Source organism: Trachypithecus francoisi, unplaced genomic scaffold (genome assembly GCF_009764315.1).
Source record: "Trachypithecus francoisi isolate TF-2019V2 unplaced genomic scaffold, Tfra_2.0 Lachesis_group7, whole genome shotgun sequence".
NCBI lineage: Eukaryota > Metazoa > Chordata > Mammalia > Primates > Cercopithecidae > Trachypithecus > Trachypithecus francoisi.
Window position 1 is genome coordinate 27,593,239 of NW_022681472.1, and position 21,732 is coordinate 27,614,970.

Genomic DNA, 21,732 nt, shown 5'->3' on the forward strand with positions numbered 1-21,732 from the left:
TCAAACTTGTTTGACTGTTTCAAAAATATGCTAATTTATCCCAGTCTAGAGGAAACCTTTTTAGGATTCTAAGACATAAGCTTCTCAATGAATTCTAGACAACCATAGCTCAAAAAATTCAAACAAAATTAGATGTATAAAAGTTTTTACCTCATCTAGTTCATGGTGGTAACTATGTCAGATTGAAACAAAATAACATTAAGTACAAAATGAGAACTCTTTTTTTACAGTTAAAATCCAAACTGGCATTCAGATGTATATGTTACAAGTGTAATAATATGTATAAGTGTAATAATTATACTTATTTTATATATCAGAAACCTGTACTCTTCTTGTGAAACACATGCCTTATCCTTTAAAAATTGGAAAGTTACAAAATATTGAAGAAAGGGTGTGCTTACCTTTCTTCATGGAAATTGACATCTGTTTCTGATGTTACACAGGCATAAATAATCAAGTGGAGAAGTGTTCCTTTCCTCACACAGGCAATAGGTTGCACCCACTTTAATAGTCTCATATAATTATGTAAGGGTTGGTTCATTCTAAGAGTCAATATTATGCCTTTTTATTAGACTATATGGTGGGTGATCACTATGTATTCATAATTTGAACTTTGAAATTTGATTACTGTCTACTTGAAACCAATCACTTAATTTAATTATTGCTTATAAGTTTGTTTCACCTACCGTGGCTCCTTTGTAATGCAAAACCACAAACCAAAGTCCAGTAGTTTCCCCTTATCCATGGGAGATACTTTCCAAGACCCCCCAGTGGATGCCTGAAACTCAGTACTAAACGCTATGTATACTATCTTTTTCTTACAAATATGTACATATGATAAAATTTAATTTGCGAATTAGACACAGCAAGAAATTAACAACAAAAATAAAAAAATGTAACAATTATCAACACATAGTATAAGAAAATTTGTGTGAATGTGTTCTTTCTTAAAATATCTTATTTATTATACTCGCCTATGCTTGGGCTGCAGTTGACCACAGTTATTGAAACTGCAGAAAGTGAAATCTCAGAAAAAGGATGACTACTGTAGTTAACAGTAGTAGTCATAGGAGAATTACATAGCCTTGGTGGAAAACTAATTACCGTCCTCCTACTGAATAAAAGACAGATCATCAAGAAAAGTAAATGAAGAATTGCAGCATTGTCATTTACTCCTTAAAATCTGTTATGCACCAGTAAATTGAAGACAAAACTGAACTATCCAAGAGAACATATCAGAATAAAATATGACAAATTCCCATACCATCAGTATGTATCTGTGTCTTCCAGAGATATGACTCAGGGAAGCATAAACTTCTTAAGAAAGTAGTTAACAAATTATCTTGTGAAAACTATAATGTTTTATTAAATCAAGCTAACTTTAGACATCAGATATGACAACTTGATTGAAAATGCCTCATCTGATGCATTCTCTGTTTTCTGTCCCTAGAGCATTTTTATTCACTCTCAATTATTAATTCAGAAACATTTATTGAGTAGTAACTATATACGACGTGGTATATTAGGATCTCCCAAGAAACTACCAGGTTAATAAGAAAGAAAAGTAGATATTTGCAGCAGAATGTGCAGAGTGTAATATGTACACTAACTGTGGCAATACTGGTTGGTATCTCAAATATGCAAAGTCCTAAACAGTATTCTTAATCAGCCAGAGACTTTTTTCAACTGGTGGTTCAGAGACCAAGCATTCCACCATAGAGTACCTCTTTCATCTTCAATTCATGGTTTTCTATGTTGTCATGTTCACTTGTATTGAACAATGAAAGGGAAAGAGCATAGAGCAGTTCTAGGGACATTGTTTTGGATCAGGTATGTTGTGGCCATGTAGCTATAATAATTGCAAGGGAGGTTGGAAAGTGTAGTTCCTATGAGGAAGAGGAAACACATTTGTCAATAGTCCTTTTCCAGGTGCTGTGGGACCACAGCAATGGATGAAGGTTAGTCAGGGAAGGCTCTCTGAAGAAAAGGATGTCCATATTGTATTGATTTTGGTGAGTTAGAACTAACCAGGATAATATTGGAGTAGCAAAGAAAAACGAATACGAGCAAGATCATCGTAGATGGAAGAGCATGTGCAGATCACGGACAGGAAAGAGGATGGTGAAATGAAGAAATTGCAACATGGGTTCTCATGAAGGAATGGAAAGAGAGGCGAGCAAGAAGGACTATGGATGCTTTTGTAATGGGGATGTCCACCTTGTAAGGTTTAAGACTCCAATTTTTTTTTTTTTTTGGAGATCACCCGATAAGCATTGTAGGTGGTGAAGTAAGCAGGCCAAGAGTAAGGTCAGTAAAATTAGTAAGGATGACATCACAGTCATAAACTCAGAAAGGTTGAAGTCTTGAACTGTGGCAGTTGAGATTAAGAGTTGGAAGGATTTATTAGACCTCTAGGACATAGACACTACTGAACTTGGAGGATAACTTGAAGGTGAGATGAGTGAAAGTAGGGTCTAATGTGACTTCAAGATTTTTGACTTCCTGGGAAGAGCAGAGGGACAAAAAAGTGGGGTATGTTCAGAGGCAGGAAGAGAAAAAGACTCCATCATCAAGAAAGCCATGAGATGACAGTTTTAAAGTGGTAGAAAAATATAACTGCAAAAGTTGCAAAAAGGTGAAGAAAATGAGGACCAAAAGGTCTTTTGTCAGTGTGGGAATTAGAATCTCACTGGTGACTTGCTAAGTTCAACTTGAGAATTTAAATTGATTGATTAACAGTAAGCACTTCAACAACATTGGAAATGATAAAGCACCACAATCATGCCAGAAATTTGTTATAAGTAATACAACAGCTTACCCTAGTGTTTAAGTGATTTAGTTATAGAGGCAAAAGGGCTTTAATTTTAAATATTAATATTTAATATTTATCACAGTGATATTGGGCAAAGTTTAAAATGGATATGATTATGCTTTGAATATACAAAAATGGTCTTTAGTACAGAACTATTGGAATTCTAACTTTGATATTTATTCATGTGAAAGCTTTAATCTCTGTGTAAATTCTTTGGGAACCTTGATGATGATAATGCATACGATTATTATTACTCAAAAGTCATACCGAGTGTTGAAATTTGCAATAATGAATTTAAAATTTCAATATTAAAATGATAGAAAATTACACTATAAGCAAGAGTAATGACTTGTGGAACTCATGACAACAACATTTCAAAGTAGGATCAGTAAGGGTATTTTGAAGCCTGCTTATGTGATAATATAATTGACTTATTATTTAGTAGCCAAAGTTAAAAATTTTAATAGCAGACATTTCATATGCAGTAAAAAAAATCTCTGAATGATAAAGAACAGCTTATAGACAATTAGCAAAACTGGGCTTAGTAGAATAGAAAATCGAGATTGTATTAAGAAAATCTTTCAAAAATTAAAAGGTAATACTGAGTTGTCTGTAACAAATCTCAAAGAACAAAAAGTGATAGAGAAATAATGTGTTGTATATTTAGTTATAGAATCTTTGATCCTATTAGAAACTAAAATAATATGCCTCATATTCTATTAGAAGTCAAAAGCTTACGTGGAAAATGACCTGCATCTTTACTAAAATTACAATATGGTGGATTATTATGAAAAACAGTAGTAATCTGTCTTTTGTTTAGTTGTTTTGGTTTTATTTTTCTGTTGGCTCGCCAGGCATGAGATAAATACAATGCTCCCATGTTATAAAATAAGACAAAACATAGACCAATACAGAGAACACTACAAAAATTGATCTATTTCCCCAATATGAAATCAGCAAACCATACCCAAATTACCTGGCTATCCACAGAAGACTCCACCAATGCTCTGCTAAATCAGACTTTTTTTTTTTTTACAGGCCAGGAGAACAAGGATCGTGCAATGATGTAACATTTGCAATAAGACGAAGTTTTAGGTCCCAACCTTCCACCTGAAAGTTTTATAACCTTAGGTTGGTCATTTTACTTCTCTGAATTTCGGATCCCTTATGCACAAAATGGAAATAATAAACTCACCTTTATTAGGGTTATGTTAGAAACAAAGTAGACAATGTATGAGAAAATCTCATTATACTATAAAGTACTGTATAGCATAATCATCTGGGGTTTACAAGTGGCATTACATAATGCTTATTTATTATGCTGATGATCCTTTTTCAATAATACAAGAAAGCATTAGGAGCACAATACACGATAGACCATTTATGAACCTTTGAGGTAGAGAAACAATATATCTTGGACTTTTCTAAAGCCAAACATGATTTATTATTGTGGTCTTAGGAATAAGATAAATCTTTGGGGAAATGGCTATAGAGTAACTTTTTAATTGAGTTGCTGTAATAACAGGAAAACTAATGTAGCTTATGCTTTCTCAGAACTCTACATCACCAAGATATTTACAGGAATTGGCAGACATTGTTCACATTTACTGAGTGACCACAATAACCTGTTTTATATGTATTACTTCATTTAGATACTTAATATTTGTTATCCCATTGAATTCTTACAGCAACTTATGAAGCTGCTCCTATATTTTTCCCATTTTACAGATGAGGAAACTAAGGCATAAAGTGGTGAACTGACTTGCCCAAAAGATCCTTAGAAACAGAGATTCCATAAACGTCTTTGGTTGCCAGTTCTAACATTAATAATCTCCAGGCCTCCCCTCCTCCTTTCATTACTCTACTCATGTAATTATTATTTTCATCTGTAAACATTGAGCCTTCATAGCCTGATTCATCCTGACTATGCTTAATAAATACGTCCACAAAAATTGCCTGCCCAAAAGGAAATACTTCCGGATAAATTTCCTGTGTTGTGGTTAAAGAAAATGAAACAAATTACGATCACTTGCTTGTACATTAAAGTAAATATATCCAAATTAGAGTTAATATTGAATGAACTATTCATTGCCCTCATTGAGATATTCCAAGCACAGACCCCAGGTAAATAACCAGTTAATCTATAATAAAGACCAAATTGAGAGCCAGTGTGAGCACAGCTGCCCCATTCCCTTACAAATCTCTTCATTTTTATTGAAAACATCAAAGGCAATATCTGTTTTCTTTTATATCTAATAAATTTAAAATAAGTCTCAGTGTACACATTGAAATAAAATATTAGAATGACCAAATTGCCAAACATTAATCTCTTATTTTATTCAATTAAGATTTGCTGAAGACCCTCTGGGCTAGTTGATGGAAGTCTACAAAAGACTGGTTTCAGTCTTTATAGACATAGTTTCTGGCCTGAAAACTTTCTCCTAGAGAGAAAAGCACTTAGGTGCGCTTACAGGAGTCAAGAAATGGTGGCAAAGGCATTTTAGGGAGAAGAAACTGTGTGGATAAAGGTTTGATACCCTGAAAGAGTCATAGTTTTTCAGTACTCTTGGTGCATGAAGTCTACAGGGGACAGACTGCATAGCAAAGTACAAGTGAGATTGTTAAAGGTTTTATCTTCATCTCGCAGTTTGCATGGGACACCAAAATATGTGGAGCAAGATTAAATTTGCTTCTCAGAAAAGTCAGTCTGATGCTTGTCTGAGGAATAAATTGGAAGGCACAAAAACAGTTAGAGGTCCTAACAGGCAGGAGATCATGAGGGCATGACTGAGGGCACTAAATGGGAATGGTGAGACCTGGTAGTTGCAGAAGCTTTATGGGAGGCAGAGGCATCATGAATTTTAAGGAATTTGATGTGGGTAAGTGAAGGACGATTTCTCATTTCTGAGATTATTCTGTTTCTGGGCAGTGGGGTCTCATTTATCTGAGGATCAAGAGAGGTCTGAGTTCAAGGTACAATTGAGGCTACCAGAGCAAATGAAATCAACCGAAATGAATCAGTAGAGCAAAGATAGCAAGCCAGATGAGTATCAGAAATGAGTGGGTCTAACTCTCTAATAGATCTAAGGAAAAAAAAATTAAGAAATAGATGTAGACAGGTAGGGGAGGAAAAATTACTGTGCAAGCCACGGACAGTGGGGAAACTAGTGAACCCATGTACTTTTCAAAGTCCATCTACTCGAAGTGTGGTCCACAGATCTTCCACTGTGACATCACCTAAGAACTTCTTAGAAAGGCAGAATCTCAGGCCCAGCCCCAGAGCTAATTAATCTGAATATTCATTTTAACAAGATTCCCTGTCAATTACCACCTCTGAGAAAGCACTGGCTTTAAGGATGCAGTTGGTTTCCTGCTCTAGGTCATTGTTTTGATGTGCAAATATGGACCTGGTATTGTCAAATCTGCTTTTTCACGAGGCAATACCCCCATTTTAGAACTTAGCAGTTAAGTGGTCAGGGTCCCAGAAGGGAGCAGAATTACCCCAGATGAATCAAATGTAGAGACTTAAATAAAGGGCTTCTTGCAGGGGCTGGTTAGAATTAAGAGGACAAGCACGGGATGGTGAGATGTCCAGTGATAAGCAGCAGTGCAGTGGGAAGCGTTACCGCCTTCTAGGGCTGAAGGAAAAGGAGAAGAAAGTGAGTTATCAGACCCCACTGAGAGCTGGCAAGCTACAGAAAGGGCTGCTTAAGGCTGTTGCCCGGAGACACAGCACAGAAAGGAGCAAGCAGGAAAACATCCTCTGAATTCTCTCTTGCAATTCTTCAGTTTTCTACTGATGTCTTAAGTTGGCCAAACCCATCTGGCAGCCACTTACAAGGTAGCTCACTGGAGTCACCTCCTAGAACAAGTGGGCAAGGCAAAAACAGATTAAAAACAACAACAAAAAAAAATAGAAATACTGTGCAAGCCAAACAAAAAGTACTATGTAAGCCAAACCAAAAGTCCTCTGGTTCTCGGACCAAACCAAAGGTAGGGCTGCTTACTCTCTGGACCCAATAATGAGATGCAGATGAACTGGCAAAGAAGAGAGTTTATTTCTGTAACTGGATACAGGGAGAAGGCTGGGGAAATGTCTCCAGAACAACTCAAAATTACAAGATTTTCCAGAGCATATATATCTTCTAAGCTATATATCTAAGTGTATGTATACCTGCATCTAAAGACATAAGTCATTAACCTCTTGCAATGTATAATTAAGTCAAAGTTTTGAAGACCTTGCCCTGGAACCTTAGTAAATTTATATAATCTAGATGGGTCCAGGTACTGGGGTGATTACCCTTATCTTATCTCCTGCTAGATCATGGAGGTTTGGGGACTTCTTTCAGACCCCCAGTTAACTTGTTTGTGGAGGCCTGGGGAGTTTCTTCAGAACCCCAGTAAAACTTGATGTATCATAAATGGGTCCTGTTAAGAATTCCTTCATTATCTTGTCATGCTTCAAGGCCCAGGAAAGACCTGGGCAAAACTCTTGGTGAGCTTTTGTTACACTCCAGTCTTTGTATAAGGGCATTGGCTCTTTCAGCTTTTAATATTTAACTTAACAACTTGGTCAGTGTAAACAGCTGTCATGGAGGCCTGCCTGCTCAGCTGCTAGTGAGACCTGGCCTGCCACAATCCCTACTGTCAATTTGCACATGTTTTCTATCATGCTCGTATATTTATTAATTATGAGAATTGTAGGCAGATGGGGTGTCATAATCTTTCGGGCTACTTCCTGATGAGAGGGGGTCATTGTTATGGTGCATCGATCTCAGCATTGGAGTGGAAGAGGTCGATTTGTTCCTGGTAGTACTCTCTCTTTGGGGGGCTTAGAGGCAGTGCCTGCTGAAACATGATAGTATGAACTCGAGAGATGTTTTAGAGCAATATGCAACAGCGATGCTTTCCACAACGTAACATTATGCCCATGCCTACAAGGGTGACCGGGACTGCAAGGATTTTCTGCCACCAGGAAGGCCTTCCGCTAAACCATGATGCAATCCAGTCATTAACTGATAACCTAGGACTAGAGATTGCCTGAATCTGTTGGTGCATATACTTTAAGGCCAGAAAAATATTCCCAGAATTGTCAGGTACATACATGCAAAATTCAGTTTTGGCGAGGGTGCAGGTTCCCCCTTGGGCTGCTGTTATAATGTCTCGGACCATTCCATTTTGCAAGATAGCTTTCTACATATGGTACATTTCAGCACTCATGAGGGAAATACTTCGGAGACTGTCATTCAAGGCTCACTGCATGGAATTAGCTAATGCCTCTATGTGCCATATGACAGTTTCTAAGCCTATTGAGGGCATAAAGATTGAGGTCAGATGTTTGTACCAGTGAAAACTGACCTGGTCCATCTGTTAAGCATGTGTAAGAGATTAGCTGGGTTTTGGATGGTTTTTATCCAGTGTCCCTGCGCCAATTAGGAGACCTAGAGTGTAGCACCCCAGCCAGCCCAAGGGCAGTCATGGCCATAAATTGGTGCCACAAAGCCACTGGGTTCTGTTAGGGGGATACCAATTTTGGCCAGGTTGTTGGGACCAGTCGGTAACAAACAAATCTCTTTGTTGTAGCGCTATAGTATGTTGGCCTTGTTCATGAGGAATGTGTGGAATCCATCCCACAACTCAAGTTACATTAGGCCAGTGGTCAAGGGAGTGGTTCCATTGTTTCCAACATAAGGCAGGTACTTGGCTTAAATGTCCAGTGGAGGCAGTTAGCCAAATAAATCTGTCCCCAATTTGAAGAAAGCCATTTTTATACTGGACATTTTGTGGTATCATAGTCTGGACATACACCTTCAGATTCAGCAAGGGAGTAGCTAAAGTTATTACATCATCCCTTGTTTTGTTTACAGAGATGGCATTTTTGCCCTGGGCCTTCTAAAGTTTTGTTTATGGGCCACTCTGAGACATTTGCCATGGTTACTCCTGTCATTTGTGACCCAGTCCAAGATTTTAGATTTCCCAGAAAAGTTTGCAGGTAAATCCAGTCCTTCCCCTGGAGGTATCCCCAGCAAGGCAACCCCATGGTGCTAGAAAGGAGTAATAGGCCACCGACCCAGCAGGAGCTTCTTTGCAGGTTCTCTGCATAGTCCTGTGCCAATTGTAAGAAAAGATTAGAGGTGAGAGCAGAAACAAAGAGAGGCATAGCGAGGAGCATTATGAGAAAGTCTTATGAAAGTCTTACCGTTTTCCGAATAGAAACTTCAGGTCTTCTCGGGGGTCTGCCTCCCATCTGTCAGCCGGAGACTCCTCTGCCACAGGGCTCTTGGCTGGCAGGAATCTTTTCACTCACATGTGGTGGACCCAAGGCTTGATATCTGCCAGTTTCAGTGCTTCGCCTGTGGTCAGAAGCATGTCATAGGGCTTTCTCCATTTCTCCTGTAGTTGTTGGGCAGGACCAGCTTCCCTCCATTCCTTCAGCAGCACTTGATTGCCAGGTAGGAATGGGTGACGGGCTTTTGCAGAATTCACAGTGTCCCTGTTAGAAGCAAACTTATGCAAAATGTTAAGAGTTTGTCTTAAGTGAGCAACATAATCCTTAATAGCCAACTCACTATCTAGGGGCACTTTGGTGACCTGAGATGGGTTAGCTGCAAAGGGTCTCTCAAAAACAATTTCATAAGGACTTATTTTAATCCTGTTTCTAGGGGCCTTCTCTTACCCAGAGCAGTGCAATACTAAATACCCGAATCCATTTCAGCTGAGTCTGTTGACACACCTTGGCAATGATTGTTTTTAAGGTGCGGTTCATTCTCTCAATTTGTCCAGAAGATTGAGGTTTCCACGCTAAGTGCAGTTTGCATTTCATTTCCAAAGCTTTGTTTACTTGTCATCTCAGAGATGAATGAAGGCCCATTATCACTATGAATTACATCATGGAGCCTATATTGTGGTATGACTTCCTTCAGCAAAACTTTAACTACTTTGCTTGCTCATTCAGTGTGACATGGGTATGCCTCCACCCAGCCAGAGAAAGTGTCCACTAGAACTAGAAGTATTTGTACCCCCCAGGGGCTGGTGGCATCTGTGTAAAGTCTATTTGCCAGTGCCTCCCTCCTTCTGGCTGCCCAGCAGGTGCCTCCCTCTCTCTTGCTGCCCAGGCTGCCCTCGGTTATCATTATTAAGCTCATTCCAGGTGCACAGATGACAATGCTGAATTATATCCTCTAAGTGGGCCTTTAGTCCTTTCCCTTTCAAATAATTTTGTACAAAGGCCAACGAAGCATCTCTCGCCAAACTCATGCTATCATGAATGTACTTTAACGGAGGGCAGATACGATGCGCTAGTGCCCAGACTAGGCCTGGGTTGTTTACTCTCCACCCTTCCTTATTTAGTTTGAACACCTTCTGCGGCTTTCTCATCTTCAGAAGTGTACCAGAGCTTGAAGGTCATTAAATCTTTTTGGGGAATTAAGGGCACCTGGATTTCAATGCTGGCACTGGCTAAATGCCTGGTGGTGTGGTCTAGGAAAGCATCGTCCCTTGACACTTAGGAATTACTGTGTTAATGGTCAGGGCAATGCATTACAGCTGTTTCCTGTGGGGCCTTTATCTCCTCTAGCAATTCTAATACTTGCTTAGCATATTTAACATCAGTGTTATCCTCCCTTAGCAGCCCTCTTTCCCTCCATATAGTTGTGTATTTGGAGTCAGTGTGTATGTTGACATTCTTACCTTGGAATACTTACAAGGCTCTCATGAGGGCGATTAACTCACCCTTCTGTGCTGAGGTCCCTACCGACAAAGTTCTTGCCTCTATTACCCCTGAGGAGGTCACCAGAACATAGTTGGCATTTGTCTTCCCATCAGTGACCAGGCTACTCCCGTGTACAAACAAAGTTTTATCTGTGCATGGGAGGGCTACATCCTTTAGGTCCAGGTGGCTGGAAAACACTAGGTCTATGACCTCTGGACAGTTATGCAGGACTTGGGAGGTAACAGTATAGCAAGGTTTACAGTTCCAGTGCTTTGCAGCTTTACTGTGGGTCATTTAAAAGTATGGCTTGGGCCGGCCGCGGTGGCTCAGCTTGTAATCCCAGCCCTTTGGGAGGCCGAGGCGGGCGGATCACGAGGTCAGGAGATGGAGACCACCCTGGCTAACACAGTGAAACCCCGTCTCTACTAAAAATAAAAAATTAGCCAGACGTGGTGGTGGTGCCTGTAGTCCCAGCTACTCGGGAGGCTGAGGCAGGAGAATGGCGTGAACCCGGGAGGCGGAGCTTGCAGTGAGCTGAGATCGCGCCACTGCACTCCAGCCTGGGCGGCAGAGCGAGACTCTGTCTCACAAAAAAAAAAAAAAAAAAAAAAAAGTATGGCTTGATATCTACCCAATCGGCCTGCTGTCAGCCAGTAATCTCTTTTTTTCTCCAGTAACAGTAACACTGGGTAGGGCACATATATTGTGACAGGCTGCCCAAGGTTAGTTTTTCAGCTTCCTTGAGTAGCAGACAAGTGGCAGTCACTGCTCTAAGATAAAAGGACTTTGAAAAGTATTCTGTGGGTTGTAATACTTCACCTAACTTTTGCACTGGGACTCCAAGCACTAAACCCAATCTCTCATGCACATAAAGCTGGAAGGGATTATGAGGATTTGGAAGCTCTAAGGCAGTGGGGGAGGTAACTTAAACTTCAGTTGCTCAAACAAATATTGGTGCCTTGCTTCCCAGTCAGAAGGATCATGGCTGGCTCCTTTTAACAGTTCATATAAAGGTTTTACCATTAGTCCATAATTAGGAATCCAGATCTGGCAAAATCCGGCCATACCCAGGAAGCCGCTCAGCTGCTTTCTGGTGGTGGGTGTGGAAATGGAAGCAATTGCATTCTGCCTTTCCACAGTCAGGGCTCTGGTTCCTATCTATAGAAGAAATCCTAAATATTCCACAGTTTGCTTGCATACTGGGGCCTTTCTGCTTGAGACCTTGTACCCACAAGCTGCCAGATAGTTTAAAGTTTTAATAGGGTTATCCTGGCACTGTTGCTCAGGGGGACTAGAAATTAACAAGTCATCCACATATTGCAACAATACTCCATTTTCCAATTGTAGAGTTCTTAAATCATAAGCAAAAGCCTCTCCAAATATATTTGGGGTGTTCTTAAACACTTGAGGAAGTACAGTCCAGCGATACTGAAATGGAGCAGCAGTCTCAGGGTCTGTCTACTCAAAAACAAACAATTGCTGGCTGTCTACATCCATTGATAAGCAAAAGAGGTCATCTTTCAAGTCTAGCACTGTAAACCATTTGTGATTCCCAGGCAATCAGATAAACATGGTGTATAGGTTAGCCACAGTGGGGTGAATGTCTTCCACAATATCATTAATCGCCCTTAGGTTTTGCACAAATCTGTACTCATGTGAGTGAGGCTTCTTTGCTCAGGCAAGATAGGAGTATTGTAAGATGATTGGCAAGGCCTTATTAGGCCATACCATAAGAATCGGACTCAGACTAGCTGGATGGCTTCCCAGGCTTCCCTCTTTGAGGGGTATTTTTTTTCGTTTTTTTTTCAGATAGGTTGGGCCCCTTCCTTCAGTTTGATTTTTACCAGACTCATATAAATTGCCCTTCTGGGTTGGTCTGATGCCCAGAATTCTGGTTTTATCTTGTCGACAACTTCCTGGGGGACCATCTCTACCTTAGGGCAGGGGATCTCAGCACTTGCCAGAAGTGCTTGCAGCTGCAGTCTCTGTTCTGGAGGTACTTGGAGACACATCTGACATTTCTCAGGGTCAAAGATGATTTCATCTTATAACTTGTGTAGCAGATCTCTGCCAAGTAAAGGAATCAGGCAGTCTAGCACATAAAGGAATTGGTGAGTTATTCGATCATTATCCACTTTACATGAGAGGGGGCACAGAAACTGCTCAGATCTTGGTTTCCTGCTAACACCAACTATGTTCACAGATGTGTCAGAAAATTCAGTGATTGGTGTATTAACTACCAAATAACTAGCAATGGTGTTGATTATGAAGTCCAATTTTTGTTTCCTGACTGTTAACTCTAACCAAAGCTCCTGTGGGGAAATTTTGATGTCAGATAGATTTGGAGCTACTGGGAATTTCCAGCATCTTCAGTCTTCCTCTGATTCATTCCTGGGCTTAATTGCCATCATTGGCCTGGGGTCATTTTGGCTTAAATTTGGCTAATTCTTTTTCCAGTGCCCTATTTCTCAGCAATATGTGCACTGATCCTTTTTTATTTTCCCTTTCCACTTTGCAGGTCCCTTCCCTCTTGGGGTTTTCCCTGCTGCTGCCATAAGTATTGCTGCCTGCCACAGGGCTTTAGTTTCCTTTACCTCCCTATTGTGGTAAATTTTGTATGTGATATCAATCAGTTGAGAGGCTTCATCCCAATAGCCCCTTCTATTTTCTGCAGCTTCTTCCCAATGTCAGGGGCACTTTGCCCTATAAAAGTTAGGTATGCCATCCTAACATTTTCAGGGACGTGTGGGTCTATATCTAGATGCTTCCTGTAGGTCTGACAAATATGCTTCATAAACTCAGATGGATCCTAATTAGACCTTTGTTGGAGCTCTTGCACTTTGTTTAAGCTTTTAGGTTTGGGTACCCCTGACTTAATGCCCTTGAAGATGCACCTCCTGTAATGCTCCAGGCGGGCATTCTGCCTCCATTAGCCTCACTTGGGTCCCAGTTAGGGTTAGTATGGGGTATTGCCCTGTCAGTGTCTAGGGTTTGTCTGGGTTTTTATTATGAAGGTGTTCTGCCTCTTCCTTTGCCTTATCCAATACTAGCCTCCTCTCATCTGCAGAGAGCATAATGTTTAGGAGGGCTTGCACATCTGCCCATGTGGAGTAGTGAGTGACAAAGAAGGTGGTGAACAGTTCGGTCATTTTCTGGGGGTCCTCCCTATAGCTCGGGTCAGAGTTCTTTCCGTTTAACAAATTGGATGTGCGAAAGGGCTGTAGGCCCAATAATAACCAGCCGGAGCCCCCTGCTAGTTAACCCCTACAGGGTACTGTCAAAGTGGAAATTGCCCAGCTCCAGGTTGGATGGTTCCCCTGCCAAAACTAGTGCCTTGTTTGGTCCAAAAGGGAAAGATGAGCCTTGCTACTTCCTTATACTCTGGGGGTGGTGATTTTCTCCTTTCCTGCCTAGGTTGGGGGGTGGCATTAGCCCCCACCAAGCTAAGTGGAATATTCTCTCTTATGGGGTTAGGTACATTTATCAACTGTTGACTTTCTGGGTCCTTATCTTCATCTCCCTGAGAGTCAGGGCAAACCTTGACCGGGTGCTGCACGATTAACTTATCTCCCTTCTTGTTGACATCCTTATTATGTAATAACATAAATATTTTAACGTAGATTATTTCTTCCCATCTCCCTGAACACTTACAAAATGACTCTAGCTCATAAATAATGAAATAGCTCAGGGTCCCCAAAATCAGCCATCTCCCCTCAGATTCTAAAACATACGTTGGCCAAATCTTATTACAATAGTAAACTAATTTCCTTTTAGTCATAGAAGGATACCCAAACTATTACTAATCTGACAGCATTCTTCCCAGAGGGCTCCTGGCAGTAATGGACTCAACACCTCTCATTTTCGAGCCTATATGTTATGAAAAAGGACAAGACAGATACACAAACAAGTGGAGACAGATATTGGACAAACACAAGAACATGAAAAGGAGTACAGTCAGGCAGAACAGAGTCAAAACCAATTCAAAACCTGATCTTAACCAAATGCAAAGTGGGTGTGTCAATGAACCGTCTTGCTTCCCTGGTGGACAAATGGCTTAGCAAGCCCAGATAGGAAAACAACGGGTCCCTTATTAAGGGTGAAGTTAACTCATCCTTCAAGCGACTCCACTCCTGATCTCAGTTCTTTCCCAGTAGTGGCAGGGATATGCGATTTTGTGCATGGAACAGCTGTCAGGAGGGATCCCCTGCAAAATCTCACCTAGAAGCTGCTGGGATCCTCCTGAAGACTGTCTCGTCACAAGCTACTGGCTGCTGAACACATCAACGTCCCAGTGGCTCCTGGCTGGCTCACCAGATTTGTTCCCAGACTGAACCGAGGGCCAGGCTGTTTATTCTCGCAGCCTAATAACGAGATGCAGATGAACTGGTAAAGAAGAGAGTTTATTCTGTAACCAGGTACAGGGAGAAGTACAGCAAAATGTAGCCAGAGCAACCCAAAATTACAAAGTTTTCCAGCACTTATAAACCTTCTAAGCTATATGTCTATGTGGAAGTGCGCATTTATCTAAAGATATGTGATTAACCCCTTCTAATCCAATCCAGAGGAAGGTCTGAGTTTTGAAGACATTTATCTGGACCCTCAATAAATTTACTTAATCTAGATGGGTCTAGGTGCCAGCAGTGATTACCCTTATCTTTTCTCCTGCTAAGCCATGGAGGTTTGGGGAGTTCCTTCAGTCCCCCAATAAACTTGTTTGTGGACGTCTGGGGAGTTTCTTTAGACCCCCAGTAAAAGTTGTTTAATCCTATATGGGTCCTGTTAAGAATTCCTTCATTATCTTGTCATGCTTCAATGCCCAAGACAGGCCTGGGCAAAACTCTTGGTGGGCTTTTGTTATATTCTGGCATGTGTACAAGAACACTGTCTCTTTCAGCTTTTGGTATTTAACTTGATCACTCAGTCAGTACTGAAACAGTTGTCATAGAGATCTGGCTGCTCAGCTGTTAGTGAGACCTGGCCTGCTACACTCTGTGTTATAACTAGAATAAAAAGCAGGGATTCCAAACTTGTAGAAACAGAGTAGAACAGTGATTACTAGGGGCTGCGTAGGGGAAATGGGGAGGTGTTGGTCAAGGAGTGCAACTCCTCATTTATGCAAGATAAATAGTTCTGAATATCTAAATACAACAATATGACTATAGTTAACGATAATGTGTACTTGAAATTTGCTGAGAGAGTGCATCTTAAATGTTCTCATCATGAAAAAAGGTAACTATGAGAGGTGATAGATATGTTAATTAACCTGGTTGAAGTGAATATTTCAAAATGTATAGATATATTAAATCATACAGTCGTATGCCTTAAATATATACAATTTTTAATTATTATTTTTGTTTCTTTGGGATTACAGATGTGAGCCACTTCACCTGGCCTACAATTTTTAATTATGAATTGTACCTCAATAATGTTGGGGAAAAATAAGAGAGGAGTGCCAAGAATGATGTCTTCAGAGATATGACCTGGACCACCATGTGGGTATGATGCTTTGCCTTTTTAAGTGGTGTCATTTTGAGTTAGGAGTAAGAATGTGGTATAAAGAAGTAGCTCAGGCTAAGAAGAAACCCAAAAAGACATCCAAGAATCTCTCCAAGTAGCAGCTGAAATGCTCTATTTTTCTTTTCTTATCATCTTCCTGTTGTTTCCAAGTGCTGTCTTTCTTCCACTTTTTATGCTTGTACCCAGAATTTCCAGATTTGTGTCTTTTTTCTTGGGTGAGCTTCCTAGAATGAGGATTCTGATTCAATTCTAATCCAATTCAATGGAAATAAATAGATCCAATTCAATTCATCGATTTAAAGCATTAAAAATCTGCCCTCTTTACAGACCACACTCCCACAAGATGCTGGCCCACCTGGCCAACAGCAGTACAAAAGTACAGAAGATTCACTACATACCTTCGACTTTGGTACACATTCTCTAAACAAATACTTTTCTTTCTGCACAGAGGTTAATCCTCCATTATGATCAACAGATCAGGTGCTTATATTGCCAAATGCTGCCTCATTATAAAGTTTCATCACTATTTTACAGTGTTGTTTTCTACTCACAAGGGTGTCTAATCATATGAAAACTTTTAAACATCAGGAAAGATCTCTTAGCAAATGAAATATTTGGGAAAACAGATAAACTCAGATGTGTTTGTTCCAGGAAAGCAACTATGATATAATCTCCATCTTCATTTGTTGATTTTTCTTTCCTTCAGTGGACTTTAGTGCTATCTTTTGGCATTCTTTGATACATTTTCACAGCCTTATTTCATTTTGACTTCACAGAAATAACTCGGGGATCTGGTGTGTAAAGACGAACTATCATCAAAAGTGTATATGCTTCTTATTATTTTTACATGGTGGTGATGAACTTACCTTCATGTATTAACACTTCTTTTTACAGACTTTTTGTGGTGTTATTGTAGGACTGAAAGCATCAGGTCAAACGTTCTCCTCCTCTGCACATACTCGTTTAGTTAGAGCAAATTTACATTCCAATAAATGACCTGACTTATAAGCCTTCCCTTAAAAAATATATATATTCAAAAAATTAGTCGGGTGTGGTGGCGGTCGCCTGTAGTCCCAGCTACTGGGGAGGCTGAGGCAGGAGAATGGCGTGAACCCAGGAGGCGGAGCTTGCAGTGAGCCGAGATGGCACCACTGCACTCCAGCCTGGGCGACAGAGCAAGACTCCGTCTAAAAAAAAATATATATATATATATTAATTGTTACATATCTGCTCTAAAGTATTAAAAAACTAAGTTGGCTTTTATTTGTTTTTCTTGCTCTTCATGTTGATTTATGTTGCTACACCTGGCATATAACACATGTTGGAGAATACAATGTTGGGAAACCTATGCAAGTACTTTTTGTAAACAATGGCGAATGGTAGACAGCCATGGTACAACCTGTGACAGGTGTTGTTCCTTGATTACCTGATGTGATTAGTTCTTTATATACTGAGTTTTGTCTGTTGAATTCCAGGATAACCCATAAATTGCCTAAACTAATCATTATAATCCCATTCCACTTTACCAGTGATTAGTCTTGAGTATGAACATCTAGAACTTGAGATATGAAGAGGTTGGTTGGATGGGGGCTGGGGCTTCTGGAAATAATTTTTCTCCTTGATTAAAGGAGAGAATCGTATGAAAATCCCGTTTCTTCCTGCCTAACTTCTTCAGCTTTGGACACTGCCATGTGAGGGTTTAATGCCTGGATCTGTGCCATGAAGCAAACAGGAGGAGAATTAAAGCTGCAGCAAACAGGAGGAGAATTAAAGCTGCAGCACTCAGCAGGGTAGGTCAGAAGAATGGACAGATTCTGTGTCTGATGCTATCACTGAGTTACTGAAACAACCCTGGAACTGCTTTTCTCTGCACTTTTTGTTATTAAAACAATAAATATTTTCCCTGCATTGAAAGGCATTTCTTATAATATGTAGTCTCTCCCAGTTTCTAAAATGCCAGCAATGACCCAAGGAAGTACTACAATAGTAATTTTTTTTAAAGCCTTCATTATTTTACTCATTTCCTTTTATTAAAAATTTTAAAGCTATCTCTGGGGGTGCTGGAAAAAGAACAAACCTATCAAAATTAAGCAGGGACCCTCAGATTTTGACTTAATTTGATACTGGAGGAGGGAAGACCCATTATTTATATTTTCAAGAAGAAAGTCAACTAGCAGGAGTTTATTTCTGTTCTGCTTATCTGTTACTTATCTGCTGCTGAGGCCAATTACAATGAGGAAGGAATCAGCATGGATAATTATGCCTGTGTACTCCTCTGTTTTTGTTACCATCAAGGTTTACTAATGGGAAAGTTATCTCAGAGCACCACCGTATTTCAAGAGCTTAGGCCAACTTCCGCAATGATGACTCAAGGCTTCTAATATTGAGTCATGTTGAGTAAATAGAGGTCCTAGTAACATAAATTCCACCATCATATCATCAGTTTAAACATCCTGTGCTCAAGAAGCACCATAATTCCCTTATATAAATACTCAAACCACAGCAATAAACATGGCTAGCATGTTGCTATGTCACTTGAATCCACAAAAGTACAATTTGTGATAGAAAGCTAAACTTCCACTTTCTGGCCACTTGAATCATCATACAGACTTTCCTATAATTGTAAAAATTAAAACATTCATTTTTAAAAGCAATTTCATCAAATATATTTGCTTATATATTTATTATTTCAAAAGTAGGATATATAGTAAAAACCATTTAATCAAACTGGGAAACTCTACCATTCAGGTCCATTGGAAAGAGGGATTTTAAACATAGAATTCAAATGTGTATATGTATGTGTGTGTTCATGTGTGTGTGTGTATAAAACATTCAGGGAACATTGTCATTTTTTAATTAAACTGTTGTTAACTATACTTATGTACATGTGTGTAGAGTTGATAAGCTTGGACTATCAGATTTTTTCTAAAGTCAAGAAAACAATATGAGAATCATATCCCATTCAAGTGGAGTGAACTTCTCGCTCACTCTAGACAAGTCCCTACATTTCGTTTTCTTTAAGAACACATATCTATTTACATAATGCAATATCTCCAGTTCTCAGGCCAGACACACTCTTACTTTTAGTTTTGTTTGACAGATTTGATTCCTAGACCTAAAACTTTTACTAAGATGTCTACAATCATTTGCATTCCTACATTTTTCTTCTTCCTCTTTGCAAAATTTCTAGGACTGTGAATCTGCAGATACTTTCTTAAAAGCATCTTTTAACTGACATTAGGATGCTGGGTGGTCATGACCCAGTGGTCTTCAAAAACCTGGAACCATTGTAAGTCTGTTTAGGAAGACGGAATGAGAAGGGGAGAAAGGGAGAGTAAAGTAAAAACTCTTTCTCTAGCATTGAAAACTTGCATATATGCTCTGTTTGGAAACTTGAATGCTTGCTGAATTTTTAAAATATTGTTAGGGAATTATTGCGAATAATAATGTTATTGTGGCTCCATTTGAAAAAGAGGCCGTATAATTTAGAGATACAGACGAAAATATTTATGGATGAGATGATATGATGTCTGATATTTGCTTCAAAACAATATGGAAGTGGGAACTGGAAGTATACTTGACACAAGATTAGTCATAGATCTATCATTGCAGCTGATTGCATGGTTACTTGCAGATTTGTTCTGTCTATTTTGTAAACAACTCTATACATATATTAAAAACCTATATTAGTGGGGCATGGTGGCGCATATATATAGTCCTAGCTACTTGAGAGGCTGAGGCAGGAAGATCACTTGAGCTGCAGAATTCCAGGCTGCAATGAGCTATGATCATGCCACTGTGCATGGATGAAAGAGCAAGAAAGACTCTTTAAAAAAAAGTTTATACATAATAAGAGAATTTCAACTACTTTTCAAAAATTGAACATATGTATCTGTGTAACTGTCGTCCCGATGAAGAAACAAGAAATTATCAGGACTTCAGAAGACCCCACTTGTGCTCCTTTTAAGAACACACCCACTTTCCCAAGTGTAGTCACCATCGTGACTTCTAATATTTTCTGTTTGCCTATTTATATAATTTATGTAAATGAAATCATAGATTGTACATTCTTGTGGCTTGATTTTTGTTCGATATCAGCATGAGATATTTTGGAATTGTTTCATGTAGTTGTAAATCATATTTTCTCATTGGGTCATATATGCTAATGTGTGAATATGCCACCATTTACTTGTCCATTTAACTATTGATAGACATTCAGAATTTTCAGGAATTTTGCTTTTACAAATAGTGCCACTATGAAAATTCTATTTCATGTCCTTCGGTGAGCATATGCTCATGATTGTTTGTTGAATATATATCTAAAAATAAGTTAATTGGGTCATAGGGTATTATATTTTCAGTTATAGTAGATATCACTAAACTGTTTACCAAAGGAGCTATACAAATTTATGTTCATATCTGCATTAACTGTTCTATTTTCTCCACATCTTTGTCAACACTTGGTATTTTCCATATTTTTCATTTTTTATTTCTGGTAGGAGTATTTTGATGCCACATTGTGGTTTTATTTTGCAATTCCCTGAAAACAACAAAGTTGAGTATCTTATTACACTCCATTATGTAACTTATTATACTCAGGGTATTTGTATGTTCTCTTTTATAATGTATATAATTTATTTATAATGTGTATGTTCAAATATCAATATTTTCTCTTTGGATGTGTCTATTTTTTAAATTGATTGGTAAAAACTCTTCATATGTTCTGGATACAAGTTTTTTTCAGGTATATGTGAGAGAATATCTTCTTCCATTCTGTGGGTTGTCTTCATGGTCAGTTAATATATAGAAATTCTTGATTTTAACATAGCCCCCTTTATCAATGTTTTCCTTTATCTTTAATGCTTTTTGTGTACTATTTTTGAAAACCTTTGCCTACTCCAAGTCACAAAGATGACTTCCTACATTTTTTTCTAAAAGCTTTGATATTTTTCCTATCACATATAGATGTACAATCTATATGAAATTGATTTTTTATATATGACGAGATAGGGAAAATACATTTGTCCTTCATATGAACATCTAATTAACCCAGCACCACTACGTTATTTTTGTCAGATGCACTACTGTTCTGTTTTGTCATAAACCAGGTGTCTAAATATCTGTAGATTTATATCCTGATTGTCTATTCAATCCTCCTGTTCACTTTGCCTACTTTTGCATCACTTTATTAACACTGAATTAATACTGTTGATGGAATTTTAATGTCTTCATCTGTTAACTTCTATATCTAAGATCATTCATGAGTCAACTCTCTGTCTAGAAATTGTTGATTGCATGTGAGACATTTGGTATTTACAAACAAAACAAAACAAAACCTGAAGGCTCTAGTTAATGTAAGTCCCCATAAGAGAGGTTCCCATATTTCCTTTCTTAGGAAGGCAGGGAGAAAGAATGAATATCTCAATTCCATCAGGAATTGTGCCAAGTCACGGCTGAGTTGCAGTTTTAAGAAGATGCAGTTTAGGTATGATTCATATCTATTTTAAAGACATATAATTTCCAGGATCTTAATTGAGATATTTTTGATGCTTGCTTCTTTACTTTTGAAACATTGTAGTTTGATTTCTGGCATCGGAGATCCTCAGATGACCTCTTTAGGTCCTTAACTCATGAAATTAAATTTTGGTGAGTATCTTTAGGAGTATTGGCTGGCATTTTTAGGTGTAAAACT

At 38.9% G+C, this 21,732-nt stretch overlaps 1 long non-coding RNA gene across 2 annotated transcripts in view; it reads left to right on the forward strand.

Annotated features, from left to right (window-relative positions):
- Nucleotides 1-17,830, forward strand: part of LOC117078805 — a 279,082-nt gene extending 261,252 nt beyond the window's left edge. Inside the window, exons 4-5 of one of the 2 annotated variants that reach the window (XR_004435166.1) lie at nucleotides 15,895-16,015; nucleotides 17,716-17,830. This is a non-coding gene — a long non-coding RNA (uncharacterized LOC117078805). Of the gene's footprint in view, nucleotides 1-15,894; nucleotides 17,103-17,715 lie in introns of those variants that run through there. The other variant, XR_004435165.1, reaches the window with a different exon arrangement.
- The last annotated feature ends 3,902 nt before the right edge of the window (nucleotides 17,831-21,732 follow it).